Below are 15,032 nucleotides of genomic sequence, written 5' to 3' on the forward strand. Positions count from 1 at the left end.
ATCAAATCTATGGCAGGTTTTGGTGGGAGCTCTACCATGGACATATATTCTTGATTATCGGCTAGGACAACTTTTCCCTTAAGGTAGGGAGTTGGGCAATACACCAATTTCACCTTAGTTTGTCTAGCATATTTTGCGACGTCAGGGTCTTTGTGGCTTCCTAGTCACATTTTTAACATTTATAGACTTGTGTCTCCATTCCCATCATTGAGGTTTGGTCTCACTGATTGATTTAGTGAGATCTAATTTTGGATTGGATCTTATCTTGGGTACTCATACCTACTTTGTCACTTGATGTTGTATAGTGTTCTTCTTGGGTTGTACCCATTCTGGCCTTCCTTTTCTATTACCCCTTTTTGTGGCTTGATTGACTGTGGGTGGTGATTGGGGTGACTGGTGGTCTCGTTGACAAGAGGTTTGTGCCCAGGAGGCTGTGCCCTAGAACTTCATGACTTGGGTAGCCATATATGTGTGCTTCCTTCATAGTACCCTTGTGCTTTTAATAGCCTTTTGGGAACCCAATAGCACTTGCCATGAGGCGTTTGGGTCAAAGACTTTTGCTGTGGAGTGGAATTATGGCCTTTATCTGTTCCATTTGTTGCCTCTTCCTTGAACACTTGTGGTAGTAGAATTATGGATGATTATGGTGACTCACATTTGAAATTGTGGGTAGTTGGTATGGTATTCCATAGCGACAATGTGTATCTGCAGTTTCCTACTGTCAAGTGAGCAGTCCTTTGCTCCCAAACGACTTCACAGTTCATAGTAGAGATCTAGTTCCACCCAAGCAAAATCTCTAATTTCCAAATTCAAGATTCTCTTCTTGTTGCAAGTTCATTGGCAGCTATATACTCTCTCAATATGATAATAAGTGTGCTTAAATTTTCCCATAAGAAAATGCAAAAAAAATAAAACATATGCTTAATCAAATGAATTCTCATAAAAACTACTATACATATATATCTACCATAATCAAGAGCCCATCCTATCTCTAATACCATGTTAAAAATCCTAATATGGGATTGATCATGGTGTTATGCAACATAGATTAAGCATAAACTATGGTGGGTTAAAGAACTCCATAACTAGAGACCTTCACCAATCTAGCTTAGCAAAGTTGAGGGGGAGAGACTATACTTGTCACCATCCACTAGAGACACAAGTTAGAAAAAGTGTCAACTATGTGGGAAGACGAATGTTATCACCCCATCCCCTCGTGTTATTGATGCCACAACTTTCTTTTTCAGAAACAAAATCCTTCTATTAGTTAACCAAAAACAACCTCAAAAGGTTAGATACAAGCTCGCCTCCATGTGCTAAGCGAGGATCAAAGAAAAAAAGGGGGGAAGGTTGAACTTCTACTCTAGTTGGCTACTCTATGAGGAGAAGGCTATCTCATACAAGGGGTGGGGGAGGGAATAACCACACATGTGGTCTGTAGTGCCAAGTGGGCTCACTAGAAAAGGACCAAGTCGTCACATCCTCAAGAAGGCTTCCCGACACTTCCACATATGATTAGAAACACCATGAGGCTTCCCCTAGAGGATATAAATGATGTCGAGCCAAATGCTCCTGATGGATTCTGCAAGCGGAGTTTGGGTGCCTTTGATGGTTTGTTGCATCTCCATCAAGCTCTCCAAATGTCCCATGCAGCAATGTTCCTACAAATCTCCCATCTCTGGCTTGAATCAAGAGTCCAGTGACTAGTAGATGGGGCTAGGGTTGGCACTGTCAAGATGCAAAGGTGAGAGACCTGAAGGGCTAGCCCCCCCACCTTCCTCCACATAAGCCATAACCAACCTTGGCCTCAGTGGCCCAAGCAGTAGTGCCCCTAGGAATAGAACGAGAAGAGGCCTTGTTCAAAGTAAAGATGCAGAGAATCTGCTGCCAAACTTACTGAGCCCCCAAATACAATGATGTTGAGCCTCTTGAGGATGGCCACATCTCAAACATGCTGCTGGTCTCCCTCCAATCCACATGCCACAACCACCAAAACTCCTATGTGCGCAACAACCACAAAAAGAGAGTGACCTTCGGAGGTCAAAAACTGTCTTAAAGCCTCTTCCAAAAATCTGAGAGAAAGCACGGTGAGAGGCCGTGAGACTGCCAGTGTCTTGCTGTGCTCCCGAAGTGCCCTCGGGCATCTACTAGTGTGGTGTGTATGCAAAAAATAGGGTACCCGAATTCTCCTCCTATCTGTAGGATCAAACCAAGTCCACTTCCTTGAGTCCCACTGGGAGGTGTGTGATGGGTCGGCTCTCCCAAATCCATAAACGCTAGAGTCTCTCCCTGACCACCTTGGTCGGTGGTGGGTCAATGTGCCACTCATGTGAGCATGGAATCCGATCACCCTCACCTTTTGTAATGTGCATACACTGAAGTCGTCCCCCAAGGGGGCTCTGATCTCACTAATCTGCCATGAGGTCCAATCGAAAAAGTGAGCAAGTTAGAGCTCTCATTCATGCCATGAACGACTAGGAGAATATCATGCATGGTAAACACTCCCAGCTCCACTACAGGGGAATAGGGTTAGAGATCGGGGTTAGCTACTCCAGAGGAATGGCAGTGTCGATGTCAAGGCTACATCTATCTCATTGCCTCGAGTCCCAGGCCTCTCTCCTAAGCCACCACTAGGGCAAGGGACCTAGCAGGTCCTGTGCTCAAAGCTCCCAAGGATACATGAGACCAAGCCCCTCTAGCAAGTGATTGCTAGTAGGTAAACGGATTAGGGGGTTCCAAATCAAGGGCTCTCAAAGACGCTCCTCGGAGGCTACCGAAACAAAATACTGGAGTGCCAGCCTAAGGTGTTCCCAAGCTCATAATAGGCTGGTTGCAAATACGTCCTCAAAATCTAGGCTAAAGCCATGGGCCCACATCTCCGCCGTGAAGATCCATCTAGTGCTCTACAGCCAAGGCTCCCCCAGACTCGATGTACGGGCGAATCGCCTGGCCAGGAGAAAATCCTTCCATCGCTCACCGCCTGGAGGAAGAAGTCATCTAACAATCAATTTGCCCAAAAGGGCACGATTCTAAATGGTCGGGTCAATGATGCTGGTCGTCCTGGCCTGGGTAGGCCTCGCTTCGTGCTGTTGCGGATCGACCCCAGTGAACCTGGCCGATGCATGCCTGTGAGAAGGCCCAGGCAAGAAGAAATATACCACATGGTGGCAAGAAAAACTTGGTTCGCCACCACCACTCAACTGGCTAAGGAAAGCCTCGCTAAACTCCAGTATAGAAGCTACTTCCGAATGCTCATAATAAGAAGAGGGGTGTTACTGTTGTACTATGGGGAGATATCAATGCCCACCTAGCATCCAAGATAACGGACTAGAATGCCCCTTTGGGATCCACTGGAAAGCCTCAACTGGTTGGCGATTCGGGGTGGGCGGAGAGGCAACCCAAAATCCACACAACTTATTCCAGATGATCTATGCTCCTGATGCGCGACAAAAGATCTCTATCACCTCTACAAATCTATGGAGATTCCCTGCATCTTTTGATAAGTATGATGCGATATCATCTACGAGCTCTGAGTCTAGCAGTTCTTGTTGTGCATGGATGGGGAGATGCAATCCATGAAGCCTAGTCTCCTAAGCTAAGAGAAAAATGCTCATGGCCTCGACAACAAATAGAAAGAGATAGGGTTCTAGAGGGTAGCCCTGTCGGATCGAGCGAGAAAGGGGAAATCTATCACGTTCTGGGTCTATGAATGAGAACCTGACTATGAGAGGGCGAGTAAAGTCCAGAAACACCATGGATTCAGAAAACCCATCCAACACATCATGTCCTCTAGAAATCCCCAATCAACTCTATCATAGGCTTTCTCGAAATCCAAAAGGACCACAATGAGATCCTGATTTTGCATCTTGGTTGAAGCTCTCGCCTCCTAAAAAGTGAAGAAGTTGTCCAGAATGCTCCAATCCTAAACAAAACCTGTTTGAGTATCATGAATCAAGTCTGGGAGGAGGAAGGGTTGAAGTCTTCGGTTGATGGCCTTGGCAAAAATCTTGTAGGCATTCCTAAGGAGGGTGATGGGTCTCCACTACCGAATCTCCAATCTATCACCACCCTCCTTAGGAATCGTGTATCAGACCCTTTTGAAAGCCTCTCTTGCATGGCACCCGTAGTCATAATCTCATTGAAGGCTGCTCTAAGGTTGCCTTCCATGAGATCCTAGTGACGAAGAAAAAAGGAGACTAGAATCTCGTCTGCTTTCGAGCATTTTCCCCTAGAAAGAGCCCGTCGTCAAGACCTCTACTAGATCCTCATATATGAAGGGAGTCAATAGGAAAATCCGGAGAACGAGGGAAACCACCTCTCTCATGTGCCACTAGACCCACACTCGCACATCCACCACCTATGAGTAAGGGGACACCCGTGAGAAGGGATCTGAAAAAATCTATGACTATGGCTCTCACATGGGGGGGTTAGAGATGATGGATCCATCTTGGCCTCACAACCTGTGGATACCGTCTCTCCACTTGTGGGGGCCTGCAATCTCAAAGAAATCCCTAGTGACTCTATCTCCCACCTGGGTCTACAAGGAAGCTCTAGCATGGTATATGTACTCCACCATCCACTCCTCTATGAATCTGAGCTCTGTGTACGAGCGGCAGCCAATTGACCTTCAATCCACGGGCTATCTGGGGAGCTCTCCTAAAGTTGTTGAAGAGAAGCAAGGCCTTGACGAATTCTCCTCTCCTAAAGTTGTTGAAGAGAAGCAAGGCCTTGATGAATTCTCCTCTCCTAAAGTTGTGGAAGAGAAGCAAGGCCTCGATGAATGCTCCTCTCCTGCTCTTGTAATCCAGCTAATCTGATCTGTGCTGCCTCCTCTAGTAAACTACTAATCTAACCTACTACGATGGCGGGCAGCTGATCTTGAGAGAAAGTCTAGCCCCTCCATATCTGCTCTATCTTGTTGCATATCTTAGAGTCTTGGATGTGATTGTCGGGGATCCGAGTACTCATGTGTTGTCCTACCTCCAGGCCAGGGACAAAATAACTAAAGCATGATCGAAGAAAGTAGTGCCTACCAAAATACCTATCATGGCCCCATGACAACAAGCCCACTCATCTACATAGAATCTATCAAGTCTAGAAAGATTAGGGCCGGTGCTCTTCCTATCAAACCTCCAGAAGCACAGACTCCGAGGGTACGTCCAAACTCTGGTAAGTGCTTGTTTCCTAAGAGCTAGGATCAGCTCCTCCCAAGCAGAGTAATGTGAGCCAAAAACTGTAGCCATGCCTCCTTTGAGTTTATCCTATGCTGACTTAATCATGTTAAAGTCCCCACCCAAACACCAAAAGTCGGCCTATGGAAGGGACTATAGAAATGTACTCTAGAAGATGGCTCTGCCTACAACAATGGTGTTTGGAGCATATACATTTAAAAAGCCCACACAATCCTTGCCAATCCTGATGGTCACCCACTAAGCCCAGCCAATGTCAATGATGCTTGAGCCAACTACTAGTGGGAAAGAGCTATGCTAACAGTGATACAAACTCCCCCTATGTCCTGAAGGCGCCAAAAGATGGAGATTAGAAAGTGTGACTTCGGCATGGTAAAATCTTCTCGCACAACAACGGGGACGCCCCTCTAAAAGATGGTGCTCCTAGAGGAAGAGAATATCAATGGGTCCCCTAAATGCTACTCTATGAAGCTCTCCTCTAAGGATGCCATGCCTCTGAAAGCATTGAGCCCCCCCCCTCCCAACCCTAGATGTTCCATGAGGTTCCATGACACACCAACTCCATATCCCATTTTGTCCATGCGGCTACACTCAAGGGGAAGGAGAAGACCATAATGCCACTCTCTAGCATAGAGGGCCTGGAGTGATGAAACACCACACAAATCGGAATGGGAGCCACCATCTCCTTGAAAATACCAATTCCTTCGACATCAAAAGAAACTATAATCCATTGGCTGCCCTAGAACCCTAGGCGGCGGGCCGCCTGGCAACTATGGCAGGAGAGCCCTCACCGGGAGAGGCGGCAGTGGTCATCTCAATTGGCTTTGAGAAGCGATGAATGAAGCGGTGGACTGAACTCGCTAATTGCTTTTGCTCCGGGTCTGGCACAACAACCAAAGGACAACGAGTATCATGAGAGTGAGATTTTTGAGAATATTTTATCATGCGAGTGAATCCAAATAATTTGTGTGATGTATGGTTCATGTGTGAAGCATGGTAATGAATGATTTTCATTTGTTATAATTATTTTTGTGAGTGATTCCAAAGTAATTGTGATCTAATATTGTGGGCTATGTTGAGTATAGATCATGAGTTCAAGACAACCAAGGTGGGCATCGGACGAGATTATCTAGCTAAGCACATGTGTGCTAAATATTTAATTTTGTATGGTTTGGCCCATTGTACATATGTTGGGCAAGGTTTATTTTTTATGTGATGCTTTAAAAGCATTGGACTAAGGTTCAATTTTGTAAAAGCCCAATTTTGGAAAAAGCTATGCTATTTATGGCTCCAAGGGCTAAATTTATTAATAAAATTTAAATATCGCGTGTGGGAGGGAGCCACACACATCGGGGGGGGGGGAGATTGCACCCAGTCTTGTGTTCTTTGATTCTTATGTTCTTTGATTTATGCTCTGATGTTATGGTTAATTTCTTTTATTATTTAATTTATGGAATAATCTAATCTCCATGTGCCATGGTCTTGTAGCGACGAGAATGCTCACAAGAGGCAGATGGAGGGGGAGAATGGGCTCGTTTGGAGATGGGTTAAGGGGAGCTATTGAGGGGAGAGCTGGAGATGAAGTTTGGGGAGGAGGGAGAGGAGGCAAGGGGGATGGGGTAGCTGAGTGGAGGGAGAAGGAAGCAGAAGAGAGGAATCCTCATGAGAGGAAGGTTGCAAGGAATGGTCAGCTAAAGGCTCGGTAGGGCCAGAGGGCCTCACTGGAATCTAGGAACTTGGAGAGGAATCTCGGTGAGGTAACGACCTCCAAACAAGAGGGGATAGAGGTGGGTTCCTTGAGGTAATTGGGGGGTCCATTGTCATCGGGTGGCTATTGAGACAAATGCTCGAAATGGTTATGTAATGAAACCATATCCTCCTGTGCTCGGCGGTGCCACTTAGCTTTGGAAGTTGGCTCGCACCTCCATCTTCTCGGGCCAATGGTCTACCACTCTCAGGCATCAGTGTCAGAGCTGTGGTGTGGTTGGATATTGGTGCTTTGCTTCTTGAGGGCCAACTTCCCTCTCACCCCCCTAAAGTGTATTAGAGCCGGGACCTACTCTTTGCAGAATAGGGGCGATGAGGATAAGCTCTAGCGAGATGTCCCATTTGCCTGCATATGAAGCATTGGAATGGGAGGCCAGAGTACTCTACTCTTTGCATAATAGGGGCTCCCCGGAGGCAACGAAGAGATATAACGTGCGGCACTATCTCCACAAAGGCTATGCAGATACAAATGGATGAAATCCCGGCCGCCTGAGCAAGAATCGAAGTGGTGGTGGAGGGGGATTCCATCCTTCCTAAGGCATGCGAAGAAGACTATCATGGGAAAGCTTGAAACGCTAGTCAGAGGGTAGGATGCTAGATTGAAGCCGTGCTGCCACCTTGTAAAGAAGGCCTAGGCCATATGCAATGCGACGAGGCTCAGTTGCATGACTATGTCCGCCAATGCCGCTCTAGCAAGTAAAACTCAACATCGTTGTAGGCTTTCCCCAAAGGATGAATATCAGTAATCTTTCCAGGTGCACCAAGGAGGCTACCATGCTGAGTTGTTTGCATGCCAACGGGGGCAGCTACTAACAATCATGCATACCAAAGTGGAGGCCTCTAAGGATGCAACCGTCGCAATGAGGAGCTGGATGTCTACTTCTGAAAAGGAGAGGCAAGGGATGACGGCCTCGATCGGGGATGACGCAGTGGCTGCCATGGAGTCCTCCTAGGGGATGAAGACTAGAAGAGGCCATAACTTGCCAAAAGGAAGTGCTAGGCTAAGAACTAAAAACCTACCTTGAGAAGCACTGAAGAGGAGAGGTAAGAAAGGGAAATGAGGAGCAGGAGGGAGGAAAAAGAAAAACCAAAAAATAAAAAACAAAAAAAAAACTAGGAAGAGGCATTAGATGGGGATGGAGAGGGGTGCATGGGAGAGGGGGAGGACCGAGGGCAAGAGACTGGTGGGGGCGCAAGTGAGAGGAATGGGGAAGCACGCATGCGAGAGAGAAGAGGGCAGGCCAGCGGGTGGAAGGGGGCATCACATAGGTGGAGGGGAGGAGAGGGGGCAAAGGCTGGCAAGAAGGGGGGATAGGCGCAAGGGAACTGGGCAAAGGTGGGTAGGGGGAGGAGAGGGCAAAGGCAGGCTAGGGAGAGGAGAGGGCAATGGCAAGCAAGGGGGAGGAGAGGGTGATGGCAGGCAGGGCATAGTAGGTCGAGGGGCTCACAGCTCACACTCGATCGTTTTCATCCCTAGAGCAGACATAAACATTACTTGCCTGGTTGAAAGAATTTTAGAAGCAGCATGTCCTTTGCCATTGATGTCACAACTTAACGAGCATAGACATGGTTACTCAAACTCTTCATGACATGAATTTGAAAAATATATAGTCAACCATAAAGCATCTGAGTGTCTTACATTTATTTGTACTTAGATGGCATTTATCCTATAAAGGATAACATTGTATGAAAACATTCCATGATAAGTTAACATATAACATTTGAGATATCAAAGCATGGTTATTTCCTTGTATCAACTGCATAGAACTCAATACCAATGTTGCCAATAAGATGCTACAAGGTTATTAAGATACAATCAAAACTTGATCCAGAAATAACTTGAGTTAGTCATAAACCACTGCCATGTGTGTCAGTCATATTCAAGAAAAGAAAAATAGACATTATGATGAAGTTAGTGTTATTAAAGAGGTATAGCCGTACCCCTATTGTTTAATTAGAAAAAATATATATATTATGATGTTATTCAGGTTAGTGCTAGTCATAAATAATATGTTAATCACTAGATCACTTACTCAAGCAATTTATTATTAAAAAATTTACTAACGATAAAGTCTATGGTATATTAAGATGATATTCAGCTTAGTACTAGTCATAAATATCATGTTAATCACTTATTGAAGCAATTTATTATTAAAAAGTTTACTCACGACCCTATGGTAGTATTTCATTTTTTAATAAAGAACAATAAACAAGCAAAACACAGATGACATTAGAACGAGATAGTAGCAACACTATGTATCAAAGTACGACCATCACCGAGTTGTTACTATACCGTATCATGGCAATAATGAAAAAAATAAGAGGCTCGTATACTCATCACAGTCCTCCTACATCAATTGTGAAAGCAATCTTAATAATTAACGAATTTTAGTTTCTTAACATTGTAAACCAGATGCAAATAACCTTGACTTGTGACCGGCCATAATCAAATGTGGTTGAGATATTAATCTCTGAAACTAAATTACCTCGTAGTCATAAACACAATCATAAATAGAAGGCCAACATGTGGTCACTAGTGCAACTTATGATGATCACCACATCGCAATTGGCCAAACTACAAGCAATATGCGTGTTTACATATAAAAAACATTTTTGGCATACTGTGAATATTAAGCATGTCACATAGCTTGTAGCGACGTACATGGGCTCGACCACTAGTAGAGTCTGGGCATCAGAGCATGACTAGCCTGAGCTAGTGGGGTTCAAGGGTGAGGATACCCCGGTTGGAGCGCTAGCTAGCCGTAGAGCATCCAGGCTAATGTCGATGGTGGGCCACATATTAGTGGGTGTGCGTAACCACACCATTCTTATCCTCTATGGTTGGGTGGTGAACATGAGTTGACTACTTCCTCTCTCCCTCACACGACTAGTAGAGCTCCCTCACATTGGTATTAGAGCCAGCGTTGTTTTGGTGATGTGCGCGGTGTTCTCTCTTTGGCGTGAAGCGGCTCCGAAAAGATAAGCTTTCTTATCTTGAAATTTAATGGTTTTGTTACCTCTCTCTCGGTTCTCTCTGCATGAGTCAATGTGTCTGTGTGTACTTGGGAGATAATCTTGTGTGTGTGTAGAAGAGGAGATCTGTTAACGTGAGATCTCGAGCACATAGCATTGTGTGTGTGTGGCTATGTGTAAATTGTGAGACCCCTTTGCCCCCTCCGCGCATCGGATTCCCGGTTGCTAGCAACGGAAGTAGCTTCCTCTTGTGCCACATACACACACATACACAATATAAGGGCACTGTATATAAAAGCAATCCAAAAGCAAACAAAGATTGCACTTGCACATCTTCAGAAACATTCTCCAATCAAATGCTTCCTTCATTGCACAAAGATAGGTATAAATGTAGTCTCTTACATTTTGCAAACTTCGATTTACATTTAAATTCTTCGATATGCCATTTGCAAAACCTCCTTGTAGATAACATTGGTTGTGAAGAGTTCATTTGAACCTGTTGTGCCACTTTCATATTCCACAGTATGCTTTACACACACTTTCACTACATTGGATGATCTAACACCACGTGACATAGCGACATACAGTTGTCCATGTGTGAATACTTGCATGGCCAAATAAAGTCCCAATACACTCAATGTTTGTCCTTGGGACTTATTTATTGACATACCAAAAGCTAACCTGATAGAAAATTGCCTCGTTCTCATGTCAAACGGCAATTGAAGCATAGTAGGCACAAATGTTATCCTGGGAATAAAGACTCTGTCTCCAATGTTTGTACCTATAATGATTTTTGCTTCTATCACCTTTGAGTTAAATTTCTTGCATATCAATCTGGTACCATTACAAAGTCCTCGTTAAGGGTCCAAATTACAGAGCAAAATGATAGGAGCATTAATCTTTAGAAGTAAGCGGTGAGGAGGGTAACCACCACCTAAGTTCAAACTATTCAAGTACTCAATTGGATATAGTATTGCATCATTCTCGCAAGAAACAACAAAATCTACACTAAGGTATTCTCTTTCAAGACCAGGCAACAAACTCAAGGCTAGTTCATTGATCTCATCAACCTCTAAATTTCGTGGTGCAAGAATAGCACGGTCTTTGAAGAAGCATGCATAATCCTCAACTCTATGAAGATCTTTGTATACCCATTCTACCAAACTCAAAACAGAGTTGCCATGGATCAACATTTGCGATGAATTACTACTCTGCCTTCATTGTTTGGCTGACCTATAGTGCCATCCCCAATTTGTAATGTCCATTTGATAAATTCATGTTCTATACCACAGTAAGCACTCTGTCTAACTCGCATGTTTTGGGTGAGCTTTAAAACACTCACATATCTCCAAATATGTGATCGGCATAACGTTGCATCAACAATGTCTTCGCACGATCCCTTTGGCACAACTGGTAAGATTTGCCTAAAGTCACCACCAGAAAGAAAAACTTTTCCACCAAACATGTATCACTTTGCATAATGTCCCTCAATGTCCTGGCCAGTGCTTCATATACATATCTATGCATCATTGGAGCCTCATCCCAAATGATTAACCTTGCAAGCTTCAACACCTCGGCCAATGGGCTATTAGCTTTAATTCCACATGTGCTAGAAGCATTGAGTACCAATGGAATTTTGAAACGTGAGTGAGCTGTGCGACCATTTGAGAGTAATAATGCGGCTATTCTAGACGATGCGTTTCCCTCCACGCAATCGAGATAGCAAGGCATTGTAAAGATAAGTTTTGCCTGATCCACCTGGTCCATCAAGAAAAAAACACCACCCTGGTTCAAAGAAACAACTCTAAGTTTAGTATCAAATGCTCTTGATTGATAACTATTAAGACTTCTTTCCATGGAAATAGACAAATCAGCCTGTTGAACAGAATCAAACATCATCTCTTCCATCAGCAAACCATTGTTGACAGTGGCAACACTTGATGTATCTGGTGTAGGCAACCCTTCAAAATCAGCCAACCACTTTTCATACTGGTGTAAGAGATCTTGCATGTGCAACAAAGCCTGATTCTTTGCTATAGAATGACAAACACCAACATCGACAAACCCTCTTTGCAGTAATGAATGCAAAAAATCTTCCAAAAGTTTGGCGGAGAATTTGTCCCAAAGCTGCCCAAGGTATATAGGCTCACAAAAAACCATTACAATGACAAACAATTGACGCAACTGAAATCATGTATTCTGAATTGCAGCTTCATAGAGACATCTACACCACTCCTCATCACTCTCCAGCATCCCTCTGGCTTCACATGCAGCTTTAAAACATGGATACAAATGTCCATTCACTGTTCGCAAATCCTCAAAAGATTTGCACCCTTTGCACACTGTGAGTAGCATCCATAAGTAATATTGATCACCTGCACTCGGACTAACATTATACATTTGTCCAATCATATTTCCCCTTTTCCTTTTAGTCCATGAGCAAAGAGCCGAATTCCACACCCACTTGCAAGGGAAATCAACATATAGTATGCTATTTGCATCTGCATACAATTGATTGGCTTTGAACCATTTAGTGAGAGATGTTCTTTGGTTTCTATCACAACTAATCACATCACGCAAGTCATGTTGGTCATTGAAAAGCACATTATTGTGCATTGGGAGATGAACATGTAACCTTTGTATATCGGGCTTTTTATCGTGCAAATCATATTGATATATGCGCCAACATACCTCTGAAGCAGAAACGTGCCGTGCATCCAGATATTAACTAACCTCATCAATAACCCCATTTCTATCTTGCAACTCTATAGTAGCTCTATCATGATTTGAAAATTGAATACTCCTCCTCCCCTAGTGAACTGACTATCCAAGTGAGCACCCAGTGAAACAAATGCCAAGGCATTATTATAGGAGCGTATATTCTTTCTGTATTCCTTACTTGCATTATCATTACCAAGCAACAACTCGACCAATGCAGGAGGTGGATTTTCCAATGGCAATAAAGAGACCTTCCCACTTCCACAACAGTGTTTGCCCACATATTCTCCAAGCTTTCTTATCACCTCACACTTCCAAATCATTGCACCACAAAAATGACACTTGCAAGAAAGGGCTCCTAAAAATAATGAGTGAAGAGTACAATCTCCAAAATATACCACCATAGTTGCTGGGTGCTTGACATTCCGAGCAAAGAAAACACCCGCCTTATAGAGTGACATTGAGATTTAATATCTTTCACATCACTAACAAAACGGACAAATGTTATAGAATGTAAATTATCATCCATAGGTAGCTCATTTAAATCAAATGAGCCTCGTGCCAAATCTCTATGTGTTTGAGCATTGTGATGTTCATTGATAGGTTCTTGAAGAACCGTAGCATTGAGAATAGTTATGTTTCTTGAATCCAAGTGGATTCCGCCATGGGGTTCACTATGCTCCTCATTTTCAACCCTTCCAAATGTTTCAATTCCAGCTATGGCAAAGTAATCCGTAAAATTAGCACCATTTTGTTTTCGAATGCAAGTCCTTGTCTGTGACCATTTTACGACGAGTCATGCGTGTTGCATCCAAAATTCGAAGCCAACGAACTTGGTTTTCGAGCTCAAGCATGTACAGCTCCTAGCCATCTTTAATCTCCTTCGAAACACAAAATTACGAATACTATTTTTCTTAACTTCAAACAGCATAATACTTGAGATAGACAAAGAGAGAGACAATGACATAGATATACATACATATATATATATATATATATATATAGAGAGAGAGAGAGAGAGAGAGATAAAGGAAGGGAGAGTTGAAACATGTTGAGAGATAGAAGAGAAAATTATTAAATTTGAAAAAATAGAAATTTTATATATATCACCAAAAAATGAAGAGCCAAAATTTCTAAAAGTCGAAACACAATTTGACCCTTGATTAAAAAAACATCATCCCTCTCACAAAATCTCTAAGCAACTACCCTGGCTTCTAAAACACGGCACATCTTTTTCATAATTGCATTGAGTCGATTAACAGATATCTTTAGACTCAATACCTCCATGCCTAATGCATTGAGTTGATTAACAGATATATTTAGACTCAATACCTCCATGCCTAATGCACACATTTGATCTTTTAGAGAGTCTACGTGTTCTTTACATTGCCCATTACATCCACGTAGACATTCCCCAATTTCTGATTGCATGTTCTCCATGAAAGAAATCATGCCTAGTTGGTTTGCCTCCATACGACCACTACTGTCATGGACGCGATGGAGATGATGAGTCAACTCATCTCTCAATGTATCTCCCCTTTGGCTGCCACTTTCACAAATCTCATCCCAAAAGGCATCTAAATACTCCTTGCAAGAAACCGATATTTTCTCAGTGTGGTCGCATGTATCCGCAATAGTTTGAAGACGTTTAGAGCTTGTTTGTCCAGATGGAGACCTTGACCAAGCAAGGTGCTTTGCAGCTCGAACATTCATCAACTCATATGGCGTAGACAAAGCTACTTCTTCATTGCAAGAATCATCCACAGCTACATCTTTGGAGCGGTTATTATCATTTTGAAGCTCCATTTGCTGAAATCCAAAATTAAAATCTTAAAGATCTATAATTATCTCTATGTATCTTTGCCAACATAAACCCAACCCTAGTATCCTATATGTATACCACAATAGAAAGACAATAGAAAGAAGTACACAGTGATACATATATTTCTCTATGAAAATTTTTTCTTTCTTTTTTAAGTATCTTAATGTACACAATCCTCTCTCCGCCTCTCTCTCTCTCTCTCTCTCTCTCTCTCTCTCTCTCTCTCTCTCTCTCTCTCTCTGCATCTCTTTTCAACACAAAAATTGAGAGAGACGGTGATAGCATCAAAAGAACTAACCTCAAGTTGAAGACATAATTATACTCGAAAGCACCAACTTTGATTCAATCGCCCTTGTGCTTGCTTCTACACATACACATACAAAGATACATAAAATAACAAATTTATGATCTCTCTATTTTTTTCACCCTCTCCTAACTATATTTCACACCAAATAAAAGTAAAGCGATAATAAGCATGGGTTTAGAGAGAGACAGAGACAGACAAACAATCAAACATACAGAAGAGGAGAGAGAGAGAGAGAGAAGACCCATCCATCAATAAT

The sequence above is a fragment of the Cibotium barometz genome, chromosome 47, assembly GCF_041138505.1.
Source record: "Cibotium barometz isolate CiBa-2024 chromosome 47, ASM4113850v1, whole genome shotgun sequence".
In the NCBI taxonomy this organism is placed as follows: domain Eukaryota; kingdom Viridiplantae; phylum Streptophyta; class Polypodiopsida; order Cyatheales; family Cibotiaceae; genus Cibotium; species Cibotium barometz.